The 16,583-nt window shown below is 45.4% G+C and overlaps 1 long non-coding RNA gene across 2 annotated transcripts in view; it reads left to right on the forward strand.

Moving 5' to 3' along the window:
- The window catches only part of LOC120758780 (uncharacterized), a 62,695-nt gene that overhangs the window by 33,449 nt on the left and 12,663 nt on the right, over positions 1-16,583 (forward strand). For both annotated transcript variants that reach the window (XR_005703009.2, XR_005703008.2), the window contains exons 2-5: positions 7,776-7,993; positions 13,286-13,347; positions 13,706-13,768; positions 15,441-15,527. This is a non-coding gene — a long non-coding RNA (uncharacterized LOC120758780). The remainder of the gene's footprint in view (positions 1-7,775; positions 7,994-13,285; positions 13,348-13,705; positions 13,769-15,440; positions 15,528-16,583) is intronic.

Below are 16,583 nucleotides of genomic sequence, written 5' to 3' on the forward strand. Positions count from 1 at the left end.
GGAGGGGGAGCTGACCAAATGCTTCACAGAAATCTTGCAGTTTATCTCGAGGCATCTTTAACTGAACGCACATGAAGATGAGAGAAATTGCCAGAAACCTGCAATTTAGGGTGGAAAATTAGAGAGGCTGAAATTCTCTGTCAATGATGCCAAAACTGGGATAGCTTTTGCCCCAAGAGGTTTATTTATTTATATGGTGATTGTTGTTCTGCTCAGATGGTTTGAAGCTGAAAGTGATTTCTTTAGCTAAACTGCTGTGCAGGCTGGGCAGTGTGGATTCCCTTCACTGCAGCAGGAATAATCAAGATCAGTATGTGTGGATAAAAATCCTCCAGCTTTTGAAGAAAGGCTTTTCCTCCGTTCGTCTTTTATACTGTGGGTTATTGATTCATAATTTTCTGCTATATCTGTAATTATCTACATCGGAGTACAGTAGTCACAATTTAATTCCTAATTAGAACAGCAGCATTTTCCCTTTTCTGCCAAAGATGATGCTCAAGTGTCAAAATAGAGAAAAAAGGTAGATACTTTCAAGGAAAAGTGAATTTATTGGAATATTAATAGCTCGATCTTCTACTACAACAATAGTGTTTCTTCCAGAGTCCCCAGTTTTTATAGGGATGTAAACATTTTTATCTGGAAGAATTCTTTAGGCTTTGAATTAAAAATTAAAAGTTTTTAGGTGACAATATAGATGGGGAGGAAAAAATGATGGAGTAAAGGGGAAAGAGAATCTGGGTATGAGTGAATCTCTGAAGGACTGGCAGCTGATTCTGGAAGAAGAGAAGGTTCTGTGTTGGTCAGCATCTCTCCAACTTGGCTTCTTTTCCCACTTCCACCCCTGAGGATTAGGAGACTCCTTCAAGCCAAAAGGAGAATTTCCATTGACCTCAGTGGACTGGAGTCTTTGGCATTGCCCCAGGGCTGGGAGACACAGTGGGAGAACCTGTGTGGCAGCCCTGACCCAAAGTCTGTGTGCCAGGGTGGGAAGCTGGAGAGGCAGGTGGGATGTCTGGTGTTCCTGAGCCACAGCATTGAGTGTGAATGGGGATCCATGCTCTGCTGGGTATCCTGGTGCCATGGCCATGGGGGTCATGGAGAAGAAGCTGGAGGAGGGAAGGATGAGCTTGTCCATGGGCTGAGAAACACCTTGGGTTTGGATCTGGCTTGGGTTTGGATCTGGCTTGGGTTAGCTTTTGATACTGAGTCTGTCTGATCTGTCAAAGTCAGAGCTGTAGTTGGATAGTTCAAAGTGTCAGGGGAATTTAAAATAAATGCATTGATTAAAGGCAGAGTATGGTTTAGGCAGCTGACCACAAAGCTGGCACAATCTCTATTTTGCACAAGGGAGATCCTTATAGATCTTCCTGGGCTGGGATCCAACCCTCCCCTCCTCTCCCCATGCTTATTTTGTTGGTCAGCTCAACCCTACATTTTAATCAACACAGCCCATCATTAATGTACATACCTAGCTATGTGTAAACACAAATATATAAACTAACTTCAGCTAGGATGGAAAGATAAACAACCGCCTTTAGCAGAATTTCCCCCCTTGGATCTGCCTGAAAGCAGACAGTGGAGTTAGCTGTTTAGCCCAATTTAGCTTTCATTTAACCAGACCAGAGAGTCTATATTACAAATGACATGTGGCCACCACAGTAGCACAGTCGCTGTTTACTTAATCAAACATGATTAATGCATTGGTTTTACATTAGGATCTGCTTTTCTCCATTGTGAGAGTAGCCAAGGGATTCTCTTTGTCTGCTAGCAAGGAGGAACATGTTTTTTATCCTCTTCTGCTTATTGTGCAGTCATGTCAGCAGTAAAAAATGTCTTTTAACATGCCTCCTTTTATCAGTAGAGAGATCAATACAGCAACTTTCTGAAAGCATAATTCAGTTACATGTGTTGTGGGAGACTAACGTGAACTCTTTTGGCGAGAATGCTTTTCAGATAGGCAGGGAAAGACATCATGGACTTTATTTCAGAGCAGGGTAAGATTAAAGGGATTTCAAGAGTGCTTTGAAAATATCTTATAAAGGAGGATGGTTCAGGCCTGCAGAGGGATCTGTGTTCCAGAATGGAAATCAAGCATTGCTGCAGATGAAGTTTGCCTTTGCATCAGTGGTGGAACCAACAGAAAATCTCAGGTGCTGAATTGGACCTGAACCTGAAAATGACACTGGTGGATGATGAGGACAGCAGGTAGATGGGCGTGTTGGCTTCAGGTGAAAGGCATCCCTGAAATGGAAAGTTCTCACCCAAGAAATAATTGTAAGGACTAAACTCTGCCCTGAGATAAGCTGAGAGATTTTAAGGTGTTTTGAGAGGTATTGGACAGATATAGCCTCAGTGAACCTGCACTTAGTGAGTGAGGAGTACTGGAGCCATTAAAGGAGGCACTGAAGTGCACTGTGATCTTTTCTGCTGTTTTATGTTGGGTAGGACATGCTGCTAAAAGAAACACAGCAGCACTACTTGATGGCTTTTCCTGGCAGGAAAATGAAGAGCTGACCTGAGTTAGAAAGTGGGCAGCCACTGAGAGTTGGGCTGGGGCATCACTACAAAGATCTTGAAAAGCATACTTCAAGTGTGGTATAGAGGATTTTGGAGCACCACCTGCCATAGGGCTGGATTTTATTTTCCCATTTATAAACACCAAGGAGGTTTTTTTCTCCCTTGAAAATGCATAAGTCCACCTTGACTCCAAAAATTTTGGGCCAGTACCTTCCCTTGATTGTCATTCACAGTCCTTAATAACCAGTCAGGATAAATTTAATAACTCGTGACTACTTTTTATAGCATGCTCACAAAATCTCATCTCGAATCAGGAGAGACATCCATAAAAGCTACTGAAATCCAGAATATTCATCACATAAGTGACTTAACACGTTTCTTCATTTTTTTCTGATGACTTTGTTGGCCTTAGCACATTGTCAGCCTCATTGGACCTCACTACCTCTCTACGGGAATGTTTTAATTTTCAGAGAGATTCCTGTGCTTGTCATAGTCATTAACGTGTAAATACATCTCATAAAGCACTGAAATGAACTAATAGTTACAGCTTTTCCAGCCATTAACACGTGTGATAGTTAAGCCTGATTACGAACTTCACCTCACTGGCAACACATTTCTATGGGTCTCTGTTTCTCTGCCTGCTCTGAGCTGGACTAACTTGGGAGTCCATAAAGCTAAAATCTAATTAATTAAATAGCAGCACTAGTGCTTGCACTGGGCTTAAATGTGCCAGGGAGCATTTTTTTCCAATTCTCAAATAAATCTGCTTATTGAAAATACCATCCTAGAAATAGGAGTCTCTGACTTTGAGAGATGCCCTGGAATTTAACAGCCCATTATTTTTATATGGGCAATTTATTGCAGTCAGAAGTGATACAGTTCATGGAAAGCGGGTGGATGGATGGCTGAATCATTCCATCACCTGTCATGACTCATTCCCATCATTTCCGTCTCCTCACGAAGGGTGCATAAACATGTCTGCAGACTTAACCATGGCCCAGAGCATCTCATTAAAACATTGCCTCAGTTAGGGTCAGAAAAAAGGTTATGTAGTCCTATGACTGGATTAGAAGAGAAGAGGGATTGAGATCTTGACTGCTTCATTCAGAGAAGTTTGGTGTCCAAACCAAAAGCACACCAAGGGACTTCTGCTTGGATTTTTCCTTGAGTTTCTCACCTTTGCAGGCAATTTCACAGATCTGATTCCTTTGGGAATTTTATTGGGCAGTTTGGTCTGGCTGCTCTGTTCCTCAAGTTCTGCCTGCTTTCAAGGGTCCTCTCATTCTCTGGATGATTCTGGGTATGGTGACCTTGTTGTTGGCAGTTCTGCATCAAAATATGCTGATGGAGCCAATTCTCTGGATACAACCAGATGTTTTGGTGATAGTGTGCCAGATGGCTCCTGTTGGAGCTTAAGCACACACTTCATGTATATTCTGTCTTCCTTCCTCAACAGAGTCCCATAGGGTGAAGGGTGCAAACCCATTTGTGGCTCGGCTTAATCCACCTTCGAAGTGTGCTCAGAGGGTTTACCCAGCTTGTTCCTCCCAGCAAGAGCTCTCTCAACCCAAGCTCTGAGCTGACCTGCTGTGAGCTGACCTGGCCAAATGCCACGTGGCCAGAGTTAACTCGAGCAGAATTTATTAGCTTGCAGAGGGCACTGTATAATCCAGTTACACAGCTTCGCTTTTGGAGCTGGCTTGTGTCTGGCCAGGTTGGAAGATGGGTAAATATCTCTGGAAAATTATTTATTATTATTTCTTAACAATGAAATCTTGTTATTTGCTTGCTGTAATGGCTGAGAAATCTAATCACTGATTCAGCTTGCACTAGGGTAGGGATACTTCAAACAGAACAGCAAAAATACAGTGTGTGTCCAAAGGAATTTATAATCTGGATGTCACACACCCTCGATGGCAAGGGAGCTCCAGGCTGAGCCCAGCAGCGATAAGCTCATGCATCTGTGTGCTTTGTGAAAGAAAGAGTGCCAGTGAGGAAATGAAGACATTTTGTGGTTCAGAGGAGGGTTGGAACACACAGTAGGTGCTCCCCGATGGATGCAGACTCTGGGACTGCATCCCTGGAGCGCAGGGAGGCATGAACAGGTTTGAATTTGCCAGCCCTCAGCCTCTGGTGGAGCTCACAAAACATGATCAGTCTCTGTCCTGTGTGCTCCCCAGGTCTGTGCCTTGCAGAATCACCTCAGCCATTGTTTCTGGCTCTTCCTGAGCTGAATCCTTGGCTTCCCGAGCTTCATCCCTGGCTCTGCCCGGCAATGTGATGTAATCGTGGGAGCACGGCCCCTTTATTGCACTGAGAGCATAATGCCCCATTATTCTCTAGACAAGGGTAGGGGGAAACAGCTGTTTTACTGATTAGGTAAATAAAAGCATGACTCTCCAGTCCCTCTCCCTCGTCCAGCAAGTGGAAATCTGCCCAGGCTCTGCGCATCGTCACCATCCACTCGGCCCCCTGCCCCCGAGTGCCATGAAAGCAGGCAGTGCCTGCAGCTGGAGGGCTGCCCTCACCTTTGCTCGCTCTGCTCCAAGTGGTTTTGTGAGTCAGGCGCTTCGCTTTCGCACAGAAACCCATATTCCATCCTGCCTTTCCATTTGCTCATGCCCCTCTGCTGCCAAAGTAACCATGGCAGGGCCGGCGAGGGGAGGGGAGCTGTGCTGCCAATCTCTCATTAATTTCTAGATGCAGAATGATGAGGGTGATGCATGTGAGAGTCTAATAATAATGACCTGAGGTCCCAGGCATGGCGAGCAAGGCAAACTTCTTTAACTAACAACTTAATTATAATAAATTTGAGTCTAAGAGCACCAGGCAAGTAAATCAATCAACCCTCGCAGGCGGGCTCATTAAAACTAGCAAAGTACAGACCATAAAGGTCATCTTATTAGGAGGGATTAGCATTTTCCAGTTAAATCCTTTGCTACCCATAGGTGCTAGGAGAGAACGTGCATCCTGAGGCTCTGTGTTGTTGCAGTGGTAAAGGGCTGGCCCTGCACAGCAGTAAATGCCTGCAGTCCCCACGGTCAGGCTCTTGGCTGCCAGTGCCAGTGGGCAAGGCTGGATAAATGCTGGTGGATCTTTGCCAGTCTGGCCCAGCTGTGGGTTGCCAACCCTCCCGTGGAGCAAGTGAAACACGATCGGGGCTGAGGCCTTTCTCGCAAAATACGAGTCAGCTTGCTCTCCAGGCTTTTCTCTAGTCCTCTCTTACAGACTGAGACATCACCTCAGTAATTGTTGTTGGCTCTTCTTCCAATGACTCTTCCCTGGCTGTGTGGGATGTCTCTTCTCCTGTCAGGTCTTAATATATTTTAGCCCTCAAGCAGCATTTTCTGTCTTTGCCTTTCTTTCCTGGCTGTGTGGCACAGTACTCTGGGTTTTCTAGTGCTTTGAGAGGCAAATTTTCACAGGCCCAATTATGATCTTGTTCCTTTAGGAGAGTATATTTACCTTGGAGGAAACATTAAACTGAGAACAGCTATCAAAACAGCTGGCATCCTTCTTCCTGTTTTCCTCTTCTGTCAGCTACAGTGTTGATGGCAGGAGAGGCATTTTTTTATTCCCTTTCCAAACTTTCCTCTGCCCACACTTGCATTCCAGTGATGACCCTCTGTCTGTGCAGCACCACTCACTGCTATCATGGAAATGTGGTATGAAAATTGCTGTTTTCTGTGGACCCTGCAGCAGTGGGGCTTGCAGGGGATGGTGCTGGGGGGGTCTTTCCTGCTCTTGCCTTGCATTTCAGATGGAAACTGATTTTTTTTTTGGAGGAAAAGAGAAGTGTCCCACAACAGTGTCTGTCACTGGTTGAACAAAATGTCTGGAGTTAAGAAGATTTTTTTCCATGGAGAGACAGCTGCAGTTAGGAAGGTGGGCTACACACCCTATGCTGCACTCCCACAGCTCTGCCCCCCTAAACCCCTTCTTGATGAGACTGCTCTCTCCCATTAGATGGACACTACCCAGTGCTAGCAGCTCAGTCAGCTGGTGAGGAGAGTGGACACACGGGCTCAGGCACAGCTCATGGCACACTTCCCTCAGCTCTTGCTGTGCCCAGGCAGCACTCTGATTGCACAGTAGTTTACAAATAACTGCACTTCACAGGATGGAAGTTCCACTGCACTACATCTGATCATTTCCAAAGGTGGATTTTTTTTTTTTTTTTTTTTTTTTTTTTAAATAAGCCCTGGGAGGCCTCAGGGGCATGTAGGAAATTAAGCAGAGCCTTGCAGCAGTTCAGGAGTTCATTGAGAACAAGGAGTTATGTGTTGGAAAATATGGTGGGAGAGGTAAGGATGAGAAGGAGCGGAATATCTCTTTTATCCCACTAGGCTTCCCTTTTGCATAGGAAGTACTGAGGGTCTTTCCTGCTCTGCTTGACCCATCAGCAGAGGATAACACAGAGAGCTACATGCTGCCTGGGGGAGGAAAAAAAAAAAAAGAAGAAAATACTTTTTTTTCTACTGTATTTCTGGTAATAGCAAAGAACGGCTGAGCAGAAGAAATGGGTTTTGAGATTGCCTTTGATAGCAAAGTGCTGGCAAGTGGAAGGTGTTTACCAGTCTGTGCTTCCTCATCAGCTCCAAGAGCTTGCTGGGGAACCTTTGGATAATTGTCACTTAATTTTTCTGCATCAGGCTTATGATTTGGAGCGTGTAGTGCTTAACACTGTGCATATCAGCTAAGCTGCTTAGATGAAAGGCACTGGTGGCTACACAAATGTGTTTCAGCTTAGTTCAAGGGCTCAGCCTTCCCTGCTGCAGGTGAGTGCAGGGTTTGGAGCCACTTTTATGCCTTTACCTCCAGGCACCTTCAACTTACACATCCCTTGAATATCTGACTGGCATTAGCTGTGCATGGTTTTTTCTTGATAAAGGAGTTTCCACAAAAGAGGAGAAGCCCCTTGTGCTCCCCATCCCTAGCAATCTTTCCTACTTCCACAGGGGCAGGGAGAAATTCAGGACAGACCCAGTACCATCATCACTGCATAAGTTCTGCTTGCCAGTGTCATCAGTGCAGGATTCAAAATAGTTTACAAAAATACAGTTTAATTTGAATACTGTAGAAAATACCTATTCTTGGTTCTCTTGTTTCCTCATATTTTCCACTCACCACCCTTCACATCCCTTCAGTCTGGAATTTACCTCAACCCACAGGCTTCTTCTATTTTTTTTCCTTTTTTTTTCTGGGAGGTGAAGGGTTAAAACAATAAATATATTGGTTCCTGTTTTTCCTCTCTGTAGCTCCGGAGCTCCAGCTGGGTGCAGACATGGAATAGCAGCAAGTCCATGGGAAAGGCTCATCTTCTCACAGCCCTTGCAGCAGCACTCTGAGCTCAGTGTGAACTTCCCAGAGCATAGAGGCAGAGCTGAAACCCTCACTGATGCTGCCAGGAACTTTCTGCAGGAATTAAGGCAATAGGGTGGAGGTGAAGTGTGTGTGAACCCAAACTGGATTCCAGGTGTGTATGGGGAGCAGGGTACTCAGTCTTCAGCTGAATTTAAAATATGTATATACACTTACACAATCTGTGGTCATTGGCAGTTAGCTCTTTATCATCCAGAGACACACTAGAACCTTCCAGACCCTGAAGGAAAGCACAATTCTGGTGTAAAAGACAAACACAAGGCAGCAAGATCCAGACACATAACGATAACTTGGTTTTGCTTTTGTCCTTTCACAGCAGGTGCTCTGCTTCCATGATCTGTTTTCCTGCTAAACACTTTCTGTTCCTTGGTGATTCCTGATGGGACAGAGGGAATCCTGCATCCTTGAGATGGATAGGTTTGCTCAGATTGGTGTCTCAGCCTAGAGAATGGCAAGAGGGGACAGACTCACCCCTGCACAAGCACTGGCATGGTGCAGGCAGCCTGGGTGGTCTCAGCTGGGTGCAATCCCATTTCCATTTCCCTCTGGCACTGTGTGTGCTCATGGAGAGCTGCTGTGGCTCAGTTGTCATTGCTGTCTCGTTATATTAACCCCACTGCTGTCTAGAAGCCCAGTTCCAACCTGGTATTAGGCAATGCCAGTTCTGGGAGGTCTCCAGTGTGTTGTGCGTGGATTATCTCCTGAGCATGCAGCAGGAAGGAACATCCAGGTGCTGGTAAAGTTGTGCCTACCTGGTGAGCCCCTGCCCAGGTGTGTTGGCACTGCAAGGTGACAGGGTGACCTTATGTGGTAGAGAAGTTGGGCTTTTGTTTTGCTAGAAGATGCTAAAACTCAGAGTCAAAAGCACTGAAAGCAGAGCAGGTAGAGTTGAGAAAGCACTGATGAATATTTGTTATGTCAGCTTAACAGGGGTGGAAGTGCCAGGAAGGCAAAAGAAATGCCTCAAATTGTGCCTGATGTCACTTAACACTGCACTCCTTGCAGTCACTTTGAATAAACACAAGACATTATTTTCTTGCATTCTTTGTGGAGAAAAATAATGGAAAAAAAAAAAAAAAAAAATAGCGAGCAGCAAGACAGTCTGTACTTCCCCTACCCCACGCCAAGCAGTAGAGAGCAGTGGGAAACAGTTAGCAAAGGTGTCAGATTTTCTCTAAGGGCAGTCACAAGGCTCTTGTGCCAAACACTATTTGACATTTAATTTAAGGCCCATGTAAAGTAACAGCCAGGACAGGCAGCAGGCAGAGTGTTCCAGTTGACAGACTGGCTCTATTTACTTTAATTTCCTTAGTGCGATGGCCAAGTTTATCTGTGAGCGAGAAACTCAGAGTATTATTTTTTTTTGTCAGCCCATGATGAAAGGAGAGCACTGTGTTGTGCTCAGACACCGTTTTGGGCTTCAGGTGGCCCTCATTAGGGAACATAAAGCAAGAGAGCTGTGCGTCAGCGCTGGAGGAGCCAAAGAAAGTTGTGCCTCTGATTAAATTCTACTGAAGTCAAACACTCTGTTCCTGGGCTGAACTGAGCCATTCAGCAGGTTTAAAGGTGCAGAGGGGGGATCTGTGTGTGGAGGTTTGCAGCCTCACAGCCAGGAGGTGTGAGGAGAGCAGGGAGAGCTTCCTCCTTCCTTAAAAGCTGGGTCAGGAACCACTCAGTGCAGAGGGGTTTGTGTGAGGATGTGTCCTGTAAACATGCAGAGGAACCATCCACAGCACCTTGGGGTGCTGGTCTAGAAAAAGGTGTCCCTGCCCATAGCAGAGAGTTGGAATGAGATGATCTCTAAGGTTCCTCCCAACCCAAACCATTCTGTGGTTCTGCTATGTGTGTTTTGTGCTAGAAGCCCGCGGATAGGGAAGGAAAGGTCAAGAATGCTGAAGGGAAAATTGCAAAGGGGGTTTTTGCATTCTAGTTTCTTTAGCTTTCCTGTTGGAGCTGAGAAATCTGATCTAGTGTGCTGCTGAGGAGGTGAGAGGGGAATAAAACCCACCAGGAGTGTGTGGAGGGAGCAGTGGGAGTTGGTCTGAGGCCTGTGTGAGGAGAGGAGCTGTAGTAGAAGCTGTGCTGGCTGCGTAGCTAATGTTGGCAAAGGGGAAATGTTGCAAGGTGCATGTAGAAAGAGTCAGGAAATTTATTAGTTACTTGAATTTATTTTTTAAAATAAAATAAATGTGTTTAGTCAACAGTATGGAGTATGGCACCTCCAAGGGTACCTGTTTGGTGATGGAGATAAGAGTACCAGGGGAGGAAGGTCTGTGAGGAAAGTGATTTGTTGCATTGAAGACCAAGAGCAGCTGCACAGTGTGAAGCAGCGGGAGGAGAAGAGTTCCCCAGGCAGTGGGACAGAGACAGCAGCCTGCAGGCAGCATTGGCTGGGTGGAGGAGCACTTGGCTGCTCTTCCAATGGCATTAGGAAGTCTAGACTTTCCCATAAAAGGTTCCCATTTGCTGGAGAATCCTTGGGCTACCACTGCCCTGAGGGCTTCACAGAGAACTTAAAGGCATCCAGAACAGCCTGGCTAGACTGAGGCACCTTCCTGGAGTTTTTTCTGTGTGTGTGGACCTCGTAAAACAACTTTGGGGCAGCCTGGGAGGAATGGTTTCCATAGAGCATGTAGCCTGCCCCAGCAGAAGGCAGCTCTGGGGCTGGCCCATCTGGTGGCTGGGACTCTGTTGTTCCAGACTGGCTGGGTTTAGCTCCTTTTCAAGTTCCTCACCCAGCAGACAGAACAGAGGAGCCAAACTCAACTGCATTCCTCTCAGAAAGCCAGAAATTAAAAAACTGCTTCTGTGTGCTGATGGAAGCATTTGAGGCATAACTCTATATGAGCAGTTATTCCCAAAACTCAGAAAGGAGATTTCTACCTTTGCTATAAACCTCTCTTGGTGCCTCATCCCTGGGTTGTTTGACCAATTTGTTGATGCCATCCTATGGCTCTAAGCACTTTAAATGCCAGCTGTCCTCCCTGTCTTAGGGAGCATCACTATCTAGCACAACACACCTGGAGAGAGCTTCTCCATAGCAGTGTTCAGAGTCCAAACCCCTCTAAGATCATAGAGTGTGCTCTTTTTCCTGTTAGCAGGGGCTGCCAGCTTATGCTGCAACTTATCTTGAAAGGAGAAACCAAAGGGAGATGCTAAAGGCAGGGAAAAATGAGTGCAGCCTTCTAATTGAGTGGGGGAAAAAAATTCCAAGGTTTGTTCAAGAAAGGGTTTGAATGTTTGGAAGACTAGCCAAGACTGGTTACTGTTGGATAACATTCTTTTTGCAAGCCCAGCTATGTTATCCTAGTCTTAGGGCCCCCTTGAAAGCCTGTGTCAGGAAGACTGGCCTGGTGGACTGAATCAGTATTTGTCGATATGAACGGCTCCTGGGGACAGACAATGGCATTCACCCCAAAAGAACCCACCCCGGGGGCTGCAGTGGTGGATGAAGAGTGTGCTGAGGCTTCTGCCCAAGGGAAACAGTTTGCTGAATGTGAGAAACCTTCTGGCATCTGCACAAACCTAGATGATGTCGATCCAAGCCTTGAGGAGTTTGCTGTCTAACTGGGACCAGCAGCGTGACTTGGACAACCATAACACAGCTGGGGATGATTCCATCCTTGGGAAGGTGTGACTGACCTGGGACCATTGTAAAATGGTTTCTTTGTGTATTTACTGGGTATTTTTGTGGCAGATTTTCTTTTTTGTAATTGGGGCTTCCTGGACAGCAGTTGGATATTTCAGCAAAGAGAAGAATCAACCAACATGCTACTGAGTGGGGAGGAATCTTGGATAGCACTCGGGGAACTTCCAAAGCTAGTGTTTACCTTTGCTTTGCTTTTAGCAATTCAGTTTCTCTTTGTGAGCTGTGTGTGCAAAAGGGATAATATAAACTGAGTTTATCACAGCAGCAGAGCTGGAGCAACTCCAAGTACATTGGTCTACATCCTGGAAATAGGAGACTGCTTATCCAATTATTTGCAGCTTGTTTTCGAGGGAAAAACGATTGACTTGAGTCCTGCACAGGGTAAAATCCTGTTAGAGTGTGTCATTTTGTCCTTTGGAGTGGGATGTAGTCCCAGGTTTCATGAGATGTAGTTTTGCCTCCTGGGATTGTTGAAAAGCTGCTGTGTCAGACTGGTTATCTTTTGCCTTCAGAGGAGAAAGTACCTCTCTGTTGGAGTGAGAGATGAGGCTTAAGGTACACATGATAAGCTTTATCTTCCTGTCCCAACCCTTTTCACCCACTGCCATGATTAAATCTGTGAGAAGAGTAACAGTAAATATACTATACATTAGTCACAATAAATAAACTATACATTATTGAGGGTAAAAACTCCCAGGAGGGAGGCACTGAGTGGTAGAGATACAGGCACTCCTAACAATGAAACAGAGACAGACTTTGGATGAACATCAGGAGAAACATACTGAGAGTAAAATAAATTTGGCCATAGGACAGTTCCCAACAACAGTAGCAGCAATCCTGTTACCCAGACTAATTTTAAGCACTCTGTAGGCATCACTTCCATCTGGGTCTGGTAAGAGAAAATGTCAGTCACAGGCATAGTTTGAAGATGTCACATTTTCTTTGGCCCAAAGTTTCCCTTTTTTTTTTTCCTTTTTTTTTTTTTTTTTTTTTTTTTAATCAATGAAGATAGTTTCTTTCCATTTGAACCATTCTCTTTGTCTGTAGAAAATTTAAAAAGAAAAAATCATTTTGGTAAGGTGAGGACAAGGGAAATTTTCAGCTGTTTAAATGTGGCTCTTCCTTTAAAGGCGTTTGGAATCAGCCATAATCAGACCAGGATCAAAATGAGTTGGAGGAAGATATAAAAAGACAATTTTCTCTCCAGTCCCTATCACAAGCCTGCATCTTCTGAGGTATAGCTGGTTCTGCACAGACTGGTAGCATCAGATGCTCCTTACCCTCATACAACCCAGCCAGAAAGGAGTAAGGAGTTCAGGAGCAATGTTTGGCCAGCGATGTGGGTATTCCACATCAGCCACAACCTTCTCCAAATCCTTGCTTCTTCCTTCTGGTACATTTTTTTTTTCTTGTGGCCAAAGTGAATCCATGAAAGCCCTGTTACTCATTCTCTGGGATTAAGCGCTGATGAGAAAAGGTGTGAGAGGTAAGGAAAAGATGGTGTAAATTACTCAAGCCCTCCTGTGTGGGCAGCCTGAGGGCATCCCAGGCTGTTGCTTGGGAGGGCATGGAGCTCCTTCCCGGGCTCCTGGCCATCTGGAGGGGCTGCACAGTGCTGGATGGTTTTGTGTTTGCTCCCTGGCTTAGTCTCTCATAACACGGTTTGCAGCGCATATTTTGTGACGTGAGAATGTGCTCTCTGTTCACTTCTAATGCACCTGTTGGTTCCACAAACAGGCCTGCCAATTAAACACAGGAGTCAAATCCCACGAGGACCTTGGTTGCCTATGCTGGAAGATGTATGTATGTAATAAATGGTGCTATGAGGTATACACCCAAGCCTATTTACGAGTTACCATATGAGAGAGAAAGCAGGGTTAGAGTACTGAATAAGCTCAAATAACATATGGATTTATATGCTAGATCTGTCTTCCAACTCTTTATTTCATCTTGGGCAAGTTCTTTAGCTTCTCTGGGCCTCAGATCCTCTGCTGAGTACATCTGGGACAATAAAAAAATCCTTTTTATCAGTTTTTTTCTGCTCTGATTCCTCAGGCTCAGAAAAAGGAATTACCTCTCTGTGCACATACTTGATTTTGTCAAGATTTTTACCAGCACTCAGGTGTTGCTGTTGCATTTCTGATTGTCCTCTTGCAGACCAGAGATGATTCAGGAGCCAAAGCAGAGGCACTCCTTTTATGTTGGTACCTCCTCTCACAAGTAAGTGAGCTGCCTTTTACTCATCGGATCGGAGCTAAACTTTGGTTTCCATGGAAGTCAGGTACCTCTGTATTCAGTAAAGTCCTGTTATTACTCACCAGGAGAAGGGCAGCCAACATTGTACTTCAGCTGTAGCTGACAGGCAATTTATATGGGACGAATCCCTTAGCAGTGGACTTCAGCCTTTCCTGAAATCTTATCCCGTGCCTCTCCATGCGAGCGGGGCCGCTGGCTTCGTGGAGCAGCTTGTTCCAGACAGATGCTGACAACTGGAGCTGAGTGGTGCTGAGGGAACGTGACACAAAGCTGCAGCAAATGTATTAATTGCATTGCTTGGGGAAGGCTGGATTCTTTCCCCTGCCCCTCCTTTCTTTCTGCCAAAGCTTTGTGTGTGCTGGGAGCCTTGCTGGGTTTTTCTCATGTACGGTAATTAACTAACACAGCTCCGAGTTCTGGGCATCTGCTCCACATCCCGGGAAGGTGCGTTATTAACCCGAAAGGATTTGATACCCTCCCGCTGCGTCCCATTTTCTCTGCTCTCGCCTGGTCCTTCTATTTGATTCAGCCTCCCAGGTCCATTAAGATCTTCACAGTTGCCCATGCACAAACCTGACAGGCTCATGGGGAGATTCTAAAACTATGCTGGTTCAATTAGCAGGATATAATTTGCCCTTTGGTGAAACCCTGGGCTCCCCTGCCAGGTTAAGCACTGGCTGCCAGAGCACTTAGCACTAGGAGGAGCGTTCCCATCACATCTTTCTCAATGCCAGGTCACAGAAACCATGAACCCAAGTAGCTGCCATAAGAAAGGAGTTTTATTTTTGTCCCAATTTTATTTTTCCTCATGAAATGAGTTTTAGAGAAACCAGAAAGCCCAGTTCAGATATTTGACGTGAACAAACCAGCTGGCAGCTGTAGTTTTTATTTTAGCCTGGGAATCCTGCTGGCTATATTTTTTTTCTTCCTTCCCCATGAGCCCCTCTTGCAATTTGAGTTGTTCTGCCCTACAGGTCACAGACCGGTTTGCTATACAATTTTCTGTCTCTGTGTTGATCAAATGCTTTTCTGAATGATTTGCTGTTTGCTGTGGTTGTTAACCTCCTGAGTACTCAGTCTTGCTTCACTCTCTCACCTCTGAGATGTGCCGAAATACCTGAAGAGATACCAATATCAGATCATGCATATTCATAGTGGTTATTCCCCATTCAGCTGCACAGACAACAATTTTCACATGCTCACCAAAAGCAGATATGAGTCAAACCTCGAGTGAAAGTGATACTTAGGATGGGGGGAGGGAAGGAGAGTCCAGATATAATTCGGCTTTTTTTCTCAGCCTTCAGCCACGTTGGACAGTAGCTGTTCCCATGAGATCTTTTCTATATTAGCAAAGGGATGGATTTGTGTGCTTTGATGATGGAGCTTCTCACACTGGAGGAGGTCTTCTGGAGAGATGATGTAAAAAAGGCTGGTGGCATCTGCTGGGGCAGGGGGGGACATTTGGCCAGAACTGCTTTGAGAGTAGCGCCAGAGTTTGGTTTGGTTGCACTGGGTCTCTCACACGGTGGGAAAAACCTGCCCTTAGCTCTAGTCTTGAGGAATCTTGAGGAATGCTTTTTTTTTTTTTTTTTTTTTTTTTTTTTTTTTTTTTTTTAACGTTACTTCTCTTTCCCAGGAGACTTCCTTGGGCTTTTAAATGACTGCATTTCCCTTCGGCATGACAGCTGCAGCTTCACCTCTTCTCGTGTGAACCTGGAGTCAGGTCAGGCTAAAATGCTGAATCCTTCCTTTCTCCTTCCCGTGGTTCTCTGGCCCCCTCCTTCCTTCCCCATATCAACTGCCTGTACTGCCATAACTTGAGGATTAGCTTTTTCCCTGCAGGAGTGAGTTGAAATTCAAGTGCTTTACCGAGCAAAACAAATCTCTTCGATACTAGCAAGGCAAAGCAAAATGCTTGAGCACATGTGGTTTTTGTTAGCTGACTTCTCCCCCAGCCTCATGTTTGGTCGCAGTGTCAAATTCCCTCTTAAATATGCTTAGGAGGTCACAGAAAGCAGGTGAATAGTCATACAATAAAAATCACATCACACCTCTTAAAAAAATTAAAAAAAAGAAAAAATACATCCCCTCTTTCAGTCTTCCCCCCCACTCCACCCATCCCTATACTCAGCAGAGGCAAAGACCTGATTAGGCACTTAGTGGTTATGAACTAAAAATGAGTTTTCCTAGCAGGTTGGAGCACAGGGATGTAGTTTACAGATCAGGTTGTTGCAAATGAAGACACAGAGTTATAGGGGGCCCAAAGTTAGGCAGGTAAATATAGGTAGCCGATACCAGTTGTCCTCCCCGGAGTGATTCCACATGGCAGCACGGCCTGGCTTCCAAAGGAGCGTGCTGCTGCCAGCTGGGTACTTTTGGGAAATGTGTGTTGAGTAAGATGCTGAGGAGATGGCAAAGGTATGCGTGCAGAACACGCCTCTGAGTGCTCGGTGCAGGTGTGAGCAGTAAAGCTTGGATGGGGTTTTTGAAACCATGACTCAGTTCCTTTAGGAAGATCAGATATTGGGTTTCTGTTGTGTTAGCAAGGGGAGCTGAGCCAGGGCCCCCACACCCCCAGTGCTGCTCAACGGGTGGAAAATCACACAAATCTCTCCAACTGATTTGACCTTATGAAAGAAGTTCTAATAAATCCTCGAGGTCCTGGTAATGAATTTCATGAGTCCCCCCAGCAAAGGCAAATGCCTGTGCTTTGGCAGATATATGAACTCACTCAAAACAAGCTGGCCTGGGCACTAGAGACAGCGTGAGAAATGCTTGT

This window comes from Hirundo rustica, chromosome 13 (assembly GCF_015227805.2).
Source record: "Hirundo rustica isolate bHirRus1 chromosome 13, bHirRus1.pri.v3, whole genome shotgun sequence".
NCBI lineage: Eukaryota > Metazoa > Chordata > Aves > Passeriformes > Hirundinidae > Hirundo > Hirundo rustica.